At 41.0% G+C, this 14,677-nt stretch overlaps 1 protein-coding gene across 2 annotated transcripts in view; it reads right to left on the bottom strand.

Annotated features, from left to right (window-relative positions):
- Positions 1-14,677, bottom strand: part of PHKG1 (phosphorylase kinase catalytic subunit gamma 1) — a 54,224-nt gene that overhangs the window by 38,729 nt on the left and 818 nt on the right. The window lies entirely within an intron of this gene.

Consider the following 14,677-nt stretch of genomic DNA (forward strand, 5'->3'; position numbering starts at 1 on the left):
CCTTGGGGATTTGTGATGTCATCTGTTTAGAAGGCAGAGTTCTTTGCTGTTTTGTTGTTGTTGCTGACAGCATAACTCTCTTAAATTTTTTGTAGGGGGGGGGAGGAGGGCTTAGATCCTTGGGTGAAGCTGGACCACTAGTCATGAACACGGGCCAGGGCCTAAGCCGTTCCTTGCCACTACGTGTCGTAAATGGCATATTGCCAACTTTATGTTTCTCCTCAGATGATTTTAAGTTTCTCTTTTTGCTATTATTTGAGAACTTGGGCTTTTTGGATTTTACATGCCCTGTACTAGGAGATTGGGCATCGGGCTTGCCAGACGACGTTGATGGCATTTCATCGTCTATGTCATGACTAGTGGCAGCAGCTTCAGCATTAGGAGGAAGTGAGTCTTGATCTTTCCCTACTTTATCCTCCAAATTTTGGTTTTCCATTATATGTAGCACAAGAGAGCGTAACCCTAAGCCACACACACTCGGCAAAGCCTTTAAAAATTATATGCGGCACAGGAGAGTTGCACTGGACTTATACTGCTGAATCAGTGAACTTTGTAATAGCAGTACCACTGGACTTTTACTGCTGAATGTGTGAACTTGGTAATATTGCAGTACCAATGGGCTTATATACTGCTGGATTGGCTTTGCAAATTTGGTTATAATTATTATTATTTATTTTTTTTTATTTTAATTTTTTTTATAACTTTTTTTTTTTTTAAAAACTTGGGAATAATGGGGAAATAACTATGCCCTTAGAAGCACAGAGCACAGGACACAGCACCACTGGACTGAACAGGACACGGCACAGGACCCAGCAGCACTACGGAACTCAGCAGGACAGAGCACAGGACACAGCACCACTGGACTGATACTGCAGAATTTGTGAACTTTGTAATATTGCAGTACCAATGGACTTATACTGCTGGATTGGTTTTGCAAATTTGGTTATAATTATATATTTTTTTTTTAATTTTTAATTTTTTATTTTTTTTAACTTTTTTTTTATTTTTTAAAAACTTGGGAATAATGGGGAAATAACTATGCCCTTAGAAGCACAGAGCACAGGACACAGCACCACTGGACTGAACAGGACACGGCACAGGACCCAGCAGCACTACGGAACTCAGCAGGACAGAGCACAGGACACAGCACCACTGGACTGATACTGCAGAATGTGTGAACTTTGTAATATTGCAGTACCACTGGACTTTTACTGCTGAATGTGTGAACTTGGTAATATTGCAGTACCAATGGGCTTATACTGCAGGATTGGTTGTGCAAATTTTGTGGTAATTAAAAAAAATTAAATTAGTTTTTGGTATTTTTTTAAATAACTTTTTTTTATTTTTTTAAACACAGGGGAATATTGGGGAAATAACTATGCCCTTAGAAGCACAGAGCACAGGACACAGCACCACTGGACTGAACAGGACACAGCACAGGACCCAGCAGCACCACTGACCTCAGAAGGACAGAGCACAGCACACAGCACCACTGGACTGATACTGCAGAACACAGCACAGCACAGCAACAGCACAGAACTAAACAGCACAGCACAGAACTAAACAGCACAGCACGAGATCTACCAGGACAGAGGACCACCTAACACACCCTCCCTCTACCCTGATCAATGCCCGAGTGAAGATGGCGGCGACTAGCTGGGAATTTATAGGATCCGAGTATCGCGAGATCCGACAACGGGATTATGAGTCAGAGCCTCAGTTTCAGATTTGAATTTGGCGCCAATACCCGGATCTGTCTCGGATCCGACTCGGATCGGCAACGTTCGGGTGGGCTCGGATTCAGGAAATCCGAGTGCGCTCATCTCTATCGTTAACACAGGTGAGAATGTTGACAAGGACAAGGCTAGAGATCACTCTGTCATGCTGATTGAGTTAGAATAACAGACTGGAAGCTTTAAAAGGAGGGTGGTGCTTGAAATCATTGTTCTTCCTCTGTTAACTATGGTTATCTGCAAGGAAACATGTACAGTCATCATTGCTTTTTACAAAAAAGAGCTTCACAGGCAAGGATATTGCTGCTAGTAAGATTGCAGCTAAATCACCCATATATCGGATCATCAAGAACTTCAAGGAGAGAGGTTCAATAGTTGTGAAGAAGGCTACAGGGCTCCCAAGAACGTCCAGCAAGCGCCAGGACCATCTCCTAAAGTTGATTCAGCTGCGGGATTGGGACACTACCAGTGCAGAGCTTGCTCAGGAATGGCAACAGGCAGTTGTGAGTGCAATTGCACGCACAGTGAGGTAAAGACTTTTGGAGGATGGCCTGGTGTGAAGGAGGCCAGCAAAGACACCACTTCTCTCCAGGACAAACATCAGGGACAGACTGATATTCTGCAAAAGGTACAGGGATTGGACTGCTGAGGACTAGGATAAAGTCATTTTCTCTGATGAATCCCCTTTCAGATTGTTTGGGGCATCTGGAAAAACAATTGTTCGGAAAGGAAACGTGAGTGCTACAGTCAGTCCTATGTCATGCCAACTGTAAAGTATCCTGAGATCATTCATGCGTGGGATTGCTTCTCAGCCAAGAAAGTGGGCTCACTCACAATTTTGCAGCTTGCCATAAGGCAAAAGTGATAACTAAGTGGCTCAGAGATCAAAAATCGAAATTTTGGGTCCATGGCCAGACAACTCCCCAAACCTTAATCCCATTGAGAACTTGTGGTCAATCCTCAAGAGGTAGGTGGACAAACAAAACCCACAAATTCTGACAAACTCCAAGCATTGATTAGGCAAGAATGGGCGACCATCAGTCAGTATGTGGCCCAGAAGTTGGTTGATAGCATGCCAAGACGAACTGCAGAGGTCTTGCAGAGGTCTTCAAAAAGAAGGGGCAACACTGCAAATATTGACTCTTTGCATAAACTTAATGTAATTGTCAATAAAAGCCTTTGACCATGGCCTTATCTGTGTTGAGTTTGTATGTTCTCCCTGTGTTTGCGTGGGTTTCCTCCGGGTGCTCTGGTTTCCTCCCACACTCCAAAAACATACTAGTAGGTTAATTGACTGCTATCAAATTGACCCTAGTCTTTCTCTATGTCTGTCTGTGTGTGTATGTTAGGAAATTTAGACTGTAAGCTCCAATGGAGCAGGGACTGATGTGAATGAGTTCTCTGTATAGCGCTGCGGAGTATATATATACTATATATATATATATATTGCATTTTCGCCACGTGTATGAGGCTGGGACTGTGAAGTCACTGATGTTGCACATGTCTTAAGTTCCTAGACGGGAGATCTACATGATTTTTGGTACGCAGGTTTTATTACATATTTATTGCACTCATTTGGGTGTCCTGTATATGATAATCTGAGACAATAATCTCAGACACTCCATAGGATTGTGGGGTATTTGGTGAACGGCCCTTACCAATTACATTTCAGTGTTACACTATGTTTGCTCTTTTTATATTGTATGACTGATTGGTGGAGATTTGGAGGACTAAAAGAACAGCAGAGACTGCTCCATTTTTTCCTGGAGACCCATTGCTGCTTACCTTACGGTACGCATATTATTACGCATTTCCACCTTGTATATTTGATATTCCACTTAGAGGCGCCCTGCCTGTCTTTGTATTACAGCATATATATATATATATATATATATATATATATATATATAGTGGAGCTATATAAATAAATGGTGATGATGATGATGATGATGAAATGCTTGTAATTTTACTTCATTATACCATAGCAAAATCTGACAAAAAGGTCTAAAAACAATTGAAGCAGCAAACTTTGTGAAAACAAATACTTGTGTCATTCTCAAAACTTATGGCCATGACTGCATAGAGATTTTACAATATCTGTAATTCACTGCCATTCAAACAAGCAAGTACATCTACTAAGATAATCAGTAAAGCTTTTAGGGTTTTGACCGTGCTTTGCAGCTACACCTCCCACTCATTATTAACTATCTTAAATTTATAAGTAAAAATATGGTAATATAACACAGAGCAATGCAGGCAAACTAAGCCTCGATAAAGATTCACAGAATTGAAACGCGTCGGCAAGGGTCGGTTACTAACAGAGAGACACTCATCTGCAAGTGTTTGGACTTAGATCACATATCAGCGGTGCGTGGATTTTCTCAGCTGGCGCCTGAACGTTTTTGAGAGGGTGTTAAAGTCTATCCGTACGTGCCTGTTTTTATTCGGAACGGGGTAAGAGTCCAACCTCACAGAGAGGTGTCCCGTAGTTTGTTTTATATGAAGGAGAAGCAACTTTTATGTTTTTATGTTTTACTGGCTGTCATTAAATACGTGATTTATATTGGGATAATGCACCATATTGCTTTTATTTTTTCTATTTGGCATTCATAATGAGGTGATATCCCGAGAGGACTTATATAACACACCATAAAGACGTTTCAGTGTATCCCCGATACATGTGTGGGCAACTGCTGGAAAACTACTTTATGTAAGTGTATTTCCTGAGTGGGTGCCCATTATTTACGTGGTGACAACATCAACTATAAAAACCACTTACATTGATAGTTGCCGGTGTATGGAGCTTCTGCATTGTTTTAGATAACACTAAGATGTGCTTTTTCTTTGATCTCTCCTATGTATATGAAAATTTGCGAGAGAAAAACACTTTCCCTCTGAGCTTTTTGGAAGAGGGCAGAGACATATTATTCTATGCACTGTGGAAACCCAGAATTCAACATTGTTTTTTTAATCAGTCCTAAGGAGAATATCATCTTTGGCTCTTGAAACTTATGAACTAACATTGTGTATTAAGATCCGTACTTATTGTCCAAATTGTGTGTAGTTGATGTTTTAACATACTTGGATGGAATGAATGTAGGTCAATAAGTGGCTGCAGTCTAATATCAGCGTAGATTTATCCAAATTTTACTTTATAAACTAAGCAATGGAAAAGCAAAGAGTTAGAAAATTAAAACCACTTTAAAAAACAAAATAAATCAGCATCCAAATAGGGCCTGACCAATCAAAAAAGAGGGAGGAGCAGGGCCTGAAGATTGCTACTGGAGAAGAAGGTAAGGGACATGTGCTGCTGAAATAGCTGGGGGGAAGAGGAAGTGATAAATTGCCTGTGGGGAATTATGGCTGGGGTGTGTGTGATGAAATGACTGGGTGCGGTGGGTCATGAATGGTCCACTGGGAGTTGATGAAATGGCTGTAAGGGTTAAGAATTGGGGGGAAGGGGTAGTTAGTTATCTGTTAGTAATATCCTTTTCTTTCAATGCCCTTGTAGAGTCTGTGGAAGGGAAGATGAAAAGCAAAGTACAAGAACATAAAGTTTGTGGAGCCTGTGAAAGACCTTTAAAAATAAATATAAAGGTTTCTTTTGTGTTGTGCAATAGGTTACTCTCAAGCAAAAAAATAGTCCCTTAAACAGTTTAAAGAACTTAGTAGTCTGAATGAAGGAGTCTTTTGTGACCAATGAGGATTTGTGTGCTATTCAATGCATAAAGAGAGCAAGGTCTCAGACAAGTATGCATTTTGAAGATAGATATTCTCACTCAGAATGGGATTATTCTGGAGAAATTGAAGAAACACCTAGGATGTTTAGGATTTGGAAATTTTGCTCAATCACATATGCAAATCTATTGGAATGAGTGAGGAGACAACTTCCACACCAGTTCAATAATCTGTTTGAGGATAGCAGTTGTGGCAAATCTAACAAAATGACTGCTGAAACACAATTTTGTTGTTCTGTACTTTCATGTGTGTATTAACCAAGTGAATTTGCAAAATTTAGATAACCGAGGACATCTCCACATATTTTGCAAGGGTGGTGTCCCTGTGCCTACTGCTCATGTGCAAGCTTCTTATTAGTATTATACCAATAGAAAGTCTGACAAATCAAGTTTATACCTTATATGTAAATGATTCCAGGGACCCTTGTTTCCTGATCAATACAAGCTAGGAAACTGAGACATAATCCTGCCTCAGCTTGAACCACTGCAGGGATGCCAAGTACTCTGTTTGTTTCCAGTTTGTTCATCCTAGCTTTCTGATTTGGAAAGGTCCTAGGATAACCGATGACTAAACATATTTCTACTGGAACATTTCATTGGCAGATAAGTAACACTTTTGTTTTACTCTTTGTATTATTTCACTCTTTGTTTTACACTTACTCTTTGCATATTCTTCACAAAAAATAAACAATACACTTGTTTGACAGCCTTAGTGTTACGTGTTATTAATCCACTGTAACTCGAACCTGCTATTTTCCACTGAGAATAGCAGTAAAAAGGATATTGTTTACCCAGTACACCAAGTTGATAAAGAACTTATTCAGGAATGGGTGCAGGTGGAAAAGCTTCAGTCTAACTCAAAGAGATTAGATTGTATGTATCCATTCAGTGTAGAAGAGGCAAAGTGGAACCACATTGAAGTCAGACGTGGGCATTGGCTCAGTAGCCAAAGCTCTCAGACTAAGGAAAGAGAAACTTTACTCAGTGAAAGAGCGCAGGCAATACTTGCTGAAAAATATTGAGATTATGCAGAGAGGCATAGCTTTTTTGTGTGAAACATTTTCGTACAGTATTGCTTTTGGTGGTGGTCAGGAGAGCCCTCTGGTTTCGTCCTTGAGCAGCAGATGCTCAGTAAAAAAAATTGTCTAGACAATATCCAATTTTAAGTGTTCCTACTATTCGGAGACCAATTAGACAAGCAAATTTTGGCTATCTCTAACCACTTGCTACAGGATACATCAACTTTCTTCTCCTCTTCCTCGTCTTGTCAACAAATCAAAGAAATGAGAAGTTATAGACCAGAAAAAGAGTGCACTAAACAGAATATTCCTACTGCATTCAAACAGTCTTTTTGAGCTTTCAGATTTAAAGAAGAGACACCAAATCAGAGGAATCCACAATAACTATTGCGAGGATCATTCCCCAATTAACACTAGGGGGTAAATGTATTAACCTCCTGTTTCTTCAACCCCCGCGAGTTCGGCGTCTTCGGCCCTTAAATTTAAAGCGGCGCTGCCTTGTAAAGGGAAACTTCCCTCTACAAGGCAGCGCCGCTTTAAATTTAAGCGCTGAAGACGCCGAACTCACGGGGGTTGAAGAAACCAGAGGTTAATACATTTACCCCTAGAAGGGGCAGAATCATATCATAAGCAGAAAGATGGACCCATTCTATCACAGATCAATTGGTTTTGGACATTGTAAGAAATTGATACAGGATTCATCAAAGTTCCATCAGTCCTTTGTCCAATCCACGACTTCATCAGACCCAGCAGATTTTGCATCCTTACACAACAGTCTTTAAGAAAGACTAATTTCTCTTGCTCTATCCCAGTCTCGTCAGAGTAGCATCAGGAGCCTTTTCACAATGTTCTGGACTTAAAGAGACTCAACAGGTTTGTCCATGTCAGTCACTTTTGCATGTCAATTTGTGAATTCTATCCACGACCATCAGCGAAGGGAATTTTCACACCTCCATAGACCTTCAGGATGCCTATTTTCTTATCCATGTTGCAGTTCATAAGAAGAAATTCCTCAGGTTCTGGGTGTTGGGTTGGCAGCTTCTGTTCATTGGCCTGGCAATGTCTCCAAAAACTTTTACCAAAGTGCTAGTTACAATAGTGGAGGAATTAAGAAAGTGAGATGTCAATATATGACCCTATTTGGATGACATCCTTGTGGTGGGGAGTTCAAAGCACATTGTCAACTGCAATACAGCTCAGTTGACAGCATTTTTGCAAGTACATGGCTGGATTATGAACAGGGCAAACACTCATCTCATCGCATCAAATAAAGTTTCTGGGGGACCAGATAAACGCCATATAAAACAAGGCATCTCTGATGTCTATCAGAAGAAAGCTGTATCAAGATCCAGTCCCTGGCACATCAACTATAGTGTTCCTCCACCATAGGAATAATCCCCTGGACAAGGTGGCCATTCAGAGTCTCCTGCTGGAACTACTAACCCAGTGGGATCACAAACAGATTCTTTGAATCATACCACTACACTGTCAAGAACCACCAAAAAGTCTCTTAGCTGATGGCAAAGTCCAAAGTTAAAGGCAAGAGGAGTGTAACTTATTTTTATTTGTAAACTTTTATTTTCAACTAACACAAGTAAGAGCTAAAAATGGTATAATGATACAAAAATAAAATAACACATAGTACATGGTCCATTTCCCCCAAACTATAAACTGGGACAAGATGGGTGCGGCTGGGGGATAGGGTGGGAAAGGTGTTGAGGGTGTGTGAGGGGGGTTCATGCATAGGTAGTGGTTGCAAATAAAGAGAGTAACCAGGACAAAGAGAATCCTGTTTCCTAAATCAATGGATTTTGCTAAATTGGATGAAAAGGGTGAAATGGGACAACTCAAGGGTAGGTGCTAGGTGTAAGAAGAGCATTTAATTTAAAGGGAAACACCTCAGAATATTCTCAGGCATTAGGACGGTTGTGGCCTTCTTAATTCGCCTAGAAGGTAGCATAAGCAAAACCATAAAGGTGGAAGTAATAGAGATTCTATCTTGGGCAGAAATAATCTGAAGTCACTCTCAACATTGCATGCAGCTGACAAACAGAGCATAATAGCCAATTACTTCAATTGAACATAAGTTCATCCAGGGTGATCTCAATCTTTCCATTTTGACCACTTCGTCCTTGGTCTCCAGTAGCCAGGAATATGCTCTAGGAATAAACAGGGCCTCTACCTCTACCAGATCTCCTGCACCAAGGCCCAATCTGGAGTGACTAGCTTTAATGGCATGGAGGAAGTTCATCAATTTAAAGGGAAACACCTCAGAATATTCTCAGGCATTAGGACGGTTGTGGCCTTCCTAATTCGCCTACAAGGTAGCAGAAGCAAAACCATAAAGGTGGAAGTAATAGAGATTATATCTTGGGCAGAAATAATCTGAAGTCACTCTCAACATAGCATGCAGCTGACAAACAGAGCATAATAGCCAATTACTTCAATTGAACATAAGTTCATCCAGGGTGATCTCAATCTTTCCATTTTGACCACTTCGTCCTTGGTCTCCAGTAGCCAGGAAGATGCTCTAGTAACAACCAGGGCCTCTACCTCTACCAGTGGTGGATCAGGGGGGGGGGGGGGGCGATCGGGGCCCCCTAGCAGGGGCTTGCTGCCGGCGGCTGCACACTATGTGCAGATCCGTTCAGCAGATTGACACAATCAGAGCAGCCGGGCAGGACTCTCTCCCTAACTCTCTCTGCTGAACGGATCTGCACATAGTGTGCAGCCGTCAGCAGCCTTAGGTGTCAAAAGGGGGCGGGGCTAAATCGCCCCCCCTAAATCTTCCCCGGTACAATTAACTTCTGGATCCGCCCCTGACCTCTAGCAGATCTCCTGCACCAAGGCCCAATTCTTCATCCAATCTGGAGTGACTAGCTTTAATGGCATGGAGGAAGTTCATCAGCTGCTCAGAGAGAAGGGAATCTTGGAGCCAGTGAACAGCATACTTTTAGTGAGAAAAAATAACCCTTCAATAATTTAGCAAAAGATTCATTCAGCAAAGGTCTTGCCTTATCTACACTAAAGGTACAAGTATCGACACTGAGTGTCTTCTTAGATACCAAATTAGCTTCAGAAAAATAGATTATTAATTTCTTCTTAGCAATCAAGTGGATCTATCCCTCCATTAGGTCCTTTGTGGGTCAGTGGGACCTTAATTTAGTGCTCAACACTCTGATGTCTGACCCTTTTTAACTACAAGAGGTTTATCACATGGTTGGAGAAGTGCAAGCACTATCATGAAAGGTATCCATACTAAACAAACCAAAGTTTAGCCCAAAAAGTAGTATCTACATTACACATTTATCAGGAGGTTGTACTGCCATCCTTTTGGCTACAACCTATTTGTGAAAAGGTAAGGAAGCTGCACTCCTTGTACTTGGTTAGAGCAATTTCTATATGTTTGTCCAGGACAGAGGATTTAGAAGCATGGATCAACTTTTTGTGATTCCAATAGGACTGTGGAAAGGGTGTGCCCCTTCAAAATCATCCATTTCCATATGGATCTGAGAAGTAATTATATAGACATACAAGAAGAATGGGCGTAGGTGCCAGAGATTCTGTGGGCCCACTAAACAGAGGTAGCAAGAGCTTAGGCTAGAAGGGATTTAGCAACAAAACTTTGTAAAGGAGCTTGATGGACATCTATCCATGGCAAAAATAGGTATTTGTGTGCACAGGTTATAACCAAGGTTGATGTGTGTAAATAGGGTAGGAGCAGCTGCGGATCTATTGGATGTCCAAGCCTTTCAAACAATATATACTATATGGACAGAAGTATTCGGACGCTTGACCATTACACCAACAGGGACTGTAATGACATTGTGTTCAAATACATATACTTTAATATGGAGTTGGTCCCCCTTTTGCAGCGATAACAACTTCCACTCTTCTTGGAAGGCTTTCCACAAGATGTTGGAGTGTTTCTGAGGGAATTTGTACCCATTCATTCTGTAGAGCATTTATGAGGTCAGGGACTGATGTTGGACAAGAAGGCCTGGATCTCCGTTCCAGTTCATCCCAAAGGAGTTTGATGGGGTTGGTCAGGGCTCTGTGCGGGCCAGTCAAGTTCTTCCACACCGAACTCATCAATCCATGTCTTTGTAGTCCTTGCTTTGTGCACTGGGGCACAGTCATGTTGGAATAGAAAATGGCCTTCCCCAAACTGTTGCCACAAAGTTTGAAGCATAGCATTGTTCAAAATGACTTGGTATGTTGAAGCATTAAGATTGCCCTTTACTTGAGATAAGGGGCCTAGCCCAAACCGTGAAAAACAGCCCCATACCATTATCCCTCCTCCACCAAACTTCACAGTTGACATAATGCAGTCAGGCAGGTAACATTCTCCCGACATCCGTCAAACTCAGACTCCCCAACTGACTGCCAAACAGAGAAGCGTGATTCATCACTTCACAGCACACATTTCCACGCTCCACAGTCCAGGGTCTGTGTGCTTTACATTACACCACTCCATCCGAGACTTGGCATTGATCTTGTTGATGTGAGGCTTGCATGCAGCTGCTCGGCAATGGAAACCCATTCCATTAAGCTCTCGATGCACAGTTTTTGTCCTTACAATAATGCCGGTGAAAGTTCGGCACTCTTCAGCTATGGAATCAGCAGAGCATTGGCGACTTTTATGCGCCTTAGCAGTCATTGACCCCGCTCTGTGATTTTATGCGGTCTTCCGCTTCATGGCTGTTGTTCCTAAACGCTCCCATTTTCTTATAATATCACTTACAGTTGACTGTGGGATATCCAGCAGGGATGAAATTTCATGAACCGTCTTATTGCAAAGGTGGCATCCTATCACAGTACCACGCTTGAAGTCACTGAGCTCTTAAGAACGATCCAATTTGTATCACAAATGTTTGCAAATGGAGACTGCATGGCTAGGTGCTTGATTTTATACACTTCTGGCAACATGTCTGATTGAAACACCTCAATTCAATAATTCACTATATGGACAACACTTTTTTCCATATAGTGTATATAGAAGAATGATCGCGTACTTCACAAACTAGTTTAAGCGGAAGTGAAAATGTATATGAAAAATGTACGTGATCGGCAGTAAATAAGTGGGAAGATCAATGTATATAGAGTGAGAATGTTAAAAGCACCCGATTTTACCACAAGTGCTGACACTTACATGTACCCCAAAGCTCACTATGTTGCACCATATACAATGGCGGTACAGTGATATAAATTATTTAGCAACCATTAATAAACAACTAATTGCATGTCTTAGTCCATAGCAGCCGCTTTAACGGAGGGCAAATACACATAAAAAGAATTACCCAAGTGGTGGATACCGGATACTTACTATTTTGCGGTCCAACAGGTCCTTATAGCTGTGTAGTGAATGCTTTCCCGTAGAGGATCCTATATGAGAACAATCAAAGTTCCAGCATGCATCCACTTTGGAGCGCATGAACAGTTCCTGTTTGACATCTACTGTGAGGAGGCTTGCCCTAATGCGTTTAATCACAATTGGTGACTTTTTCAAAGCGTACATCTATCAATACTTTTGCTAGTCATTATCATCTGGATGTCTTATCTTCTGTTGACTCTCAGTTTAGGAGACCCGCGACACAGCCTTTAAATAAATTCTTGATTATGCAGCATATGTTGCTAATCTGTTCTTTTGTAGCCTTCCCTACTGCATTGCTTCTCTGGACATTGCAAAACAAACATACTTCCAATCTCTCATCTATGCTCAGGCTTCTAACCCAAACGCCTTTTTAACACATTTAAATCTCTTCTCAATCCTCCCACCCCAAACCCTCCGACTACCATCAGTGCCCAGGATCTTGCTTCCTATTTCAAGGACAAAATAGATAAGATCAGACTTGAAATAGTATCATCTCCCTCGACAAGCAATCAGCTCAATTCGTTCGTGGCACCTTCTGACACTCTCTCATTTGTTCCCACAAATGAAGAGCAAGTTTCTATTCTCTTCTCATCTTCCTACTCTACCTCCTGTCCTCTTGATTCCATTCCCTCACAAATTGCTAGGTCCCTGTCTCTTGTGCTTATTCCACCTCTAACTAAAATCTGCAATTTCTCTCTCTCTACTAGTATTTATATTTATCACTATTCAAGCATGCAGTGATTACTCCTATTTTAAAAAAACAAAATTCTCACCCAAACTCTCTCTCAAATTACCGCCCCATCTCTCAGCTCCCATGCCCCTCCAAGCTTCTCGAGAGAATAGCCTACACTCGTCTCTTTCTTACAGCAAACAACCTACTGGATTCTATTCAGTCAGGCTTTCGCTCTCAACACTCCACAGAGACTGCGCTGACCAAAGTTGTCAATGATTTGATCATAGCAAAAAGTGAGGGCCATTACTCTCTTCTAATTCTCCTGGATCTCTCTGCTGCATTTGATACTGTTAACCACTCTCTCCTCATACAAACGCTACAATCCCTAGGTCTTGAAGACACTGTCCTATCCTGGTTCTCATCCTACTTATCTAATCGCTCTTTCAATGTTAATTTCTCTGGATCCACCTCTGCTCCGCTTCCTTTATCAGTTTGAGTACCACAAGGCTCTGTCGTAGGTCCTCTGCTATTCTCTATCTACTCCACTTCTCTTGGAAAACTAATAAGCTCTTTTGGATTTCAGTATCATTTCTATGCGGATGATACACAAATCTATCTATCCTCTCCTGATCTTTCACCGTCTGTGTTGTCTCGCATTACTGTCTTTCTGCCATTTTATCTTGGATGTCTTCTCGCCAACTCAAGCTCAATCTTTCAAAAACTGAATAAATAATATTCCCACCCAAAAACTTGCTGGCGCTATATATATATAATTGTTGATAATGATGATTGCTTGGGTACATCCCATTCTAATGGCTGTCATGGGGGACTGAAGAGAAAAAATAATGAATTAGTTACCATTGATTCCATTTCCTTGAGATACTCCATGGCAGCCCAATTTACCACCCATGTTAATATGTTTGTATTTTTCAGAGACAGCTTGATAAGTTACACTAAGACACAGGGGAAGTGGAAGCGATGCATTTATATACTATGTTCCTAAACTAGAAGGGAACTTGTCATTTGTAATGGCTGCCATGGTGTATCTTGAGGAAAAGGAAACAATGGTAACTATAATCTGCGTTGTGCAGAGTGTTTCTATCCTTATCTACAATCATGCCCAGTAAAGCTATTGCTAAATGGAAAGTTAAGTTGTAATCACAAGATGTTAATGATTACTTTTTATATTTTATCAGTCTCTGAGAAAGCAAAAGTAACTACAGGTAGTGCTATGTCAGAACACTGGTGCTATTGTTCTCTTTGATAAACAATGTCATTTCAACATGCAATGTACGGGGTCTTTTCTGATGTGGTCAGGGGCTGTTGAGATGAGAGGCTTTGCTTTTTTATTTTTATCTTTTGATCCATTTGAAAACAATACACGTGTTTGACAAATGGTCTCTCCTGACTGAAGTTCCTGCTTCTCTTCTCAGTGATGTACAATATTTAATACAAACAGACATTACATTTTAAGAACCACGCAGTACAAAAGCATGAAGGGCTCAGCTTGCTACAGCTTACAATCTAAAGGACTGAGTTGTGTATAATTGTTTACAATATATTTATGGTGGAACTAAACCCAACAAATGACAGCAAATGAAGTGAGCTTTTGCTGACTAATTGGTGCTATGATAACCTTTCTCAAAATGGGCAGTATTGTGCTGTAAACTGTATTTTAGGAGTCTATGGGGCCGATTCAATTCGGCCTCGTTAGCCTAGAAATAACACGGCGCTAATAGTATTACCGTTAATACGGTAATTTTTAACCCAGATTTTTGCTTGTGGCCCCGAGGGCGGCAAGCCAAAATCAGCGTTAAAATTATTGTACTAATGGTAATACTGTGCACTATTACAGTAGTAACAGTAATAGTGCACAGGCTGTGTTATTCCTAGAATAAAGTCCTAAATTGAATTGGCCCCTATGTTGGCTACTGTATGTGAGAAGGCAGTTGGGTAAAAACGCTGTTGCTCATTGATTCAAGTCCCTCTGACTTTCAGAAATGACAGAACACAGGTGGTATGACGTGACATATAGCCTCTTGCTGTGGATCTAGGAATTATAGTTGTTACTCATGCTTAGGGTGTCATTGTCAGTAGTATTATAACATGCCTGCTAACTACTGCATAACAGTTGTAATACT

Source organism: Mixophyes fleayi, chromosome 2 (genome assembly GCF_038048845.1).
Source record: "Mixophyes fleayi isolate aMixFle1 chromosome 2, aMixFle1.hap1, whole genome shotgun sequence".
Classification (NCBI taxonomy): Eukaryota; Metazoa; Chordata; class Amphibia; order Anura; family Limnodynastidae; genus Mixophyes; species Mixophyes fleayi.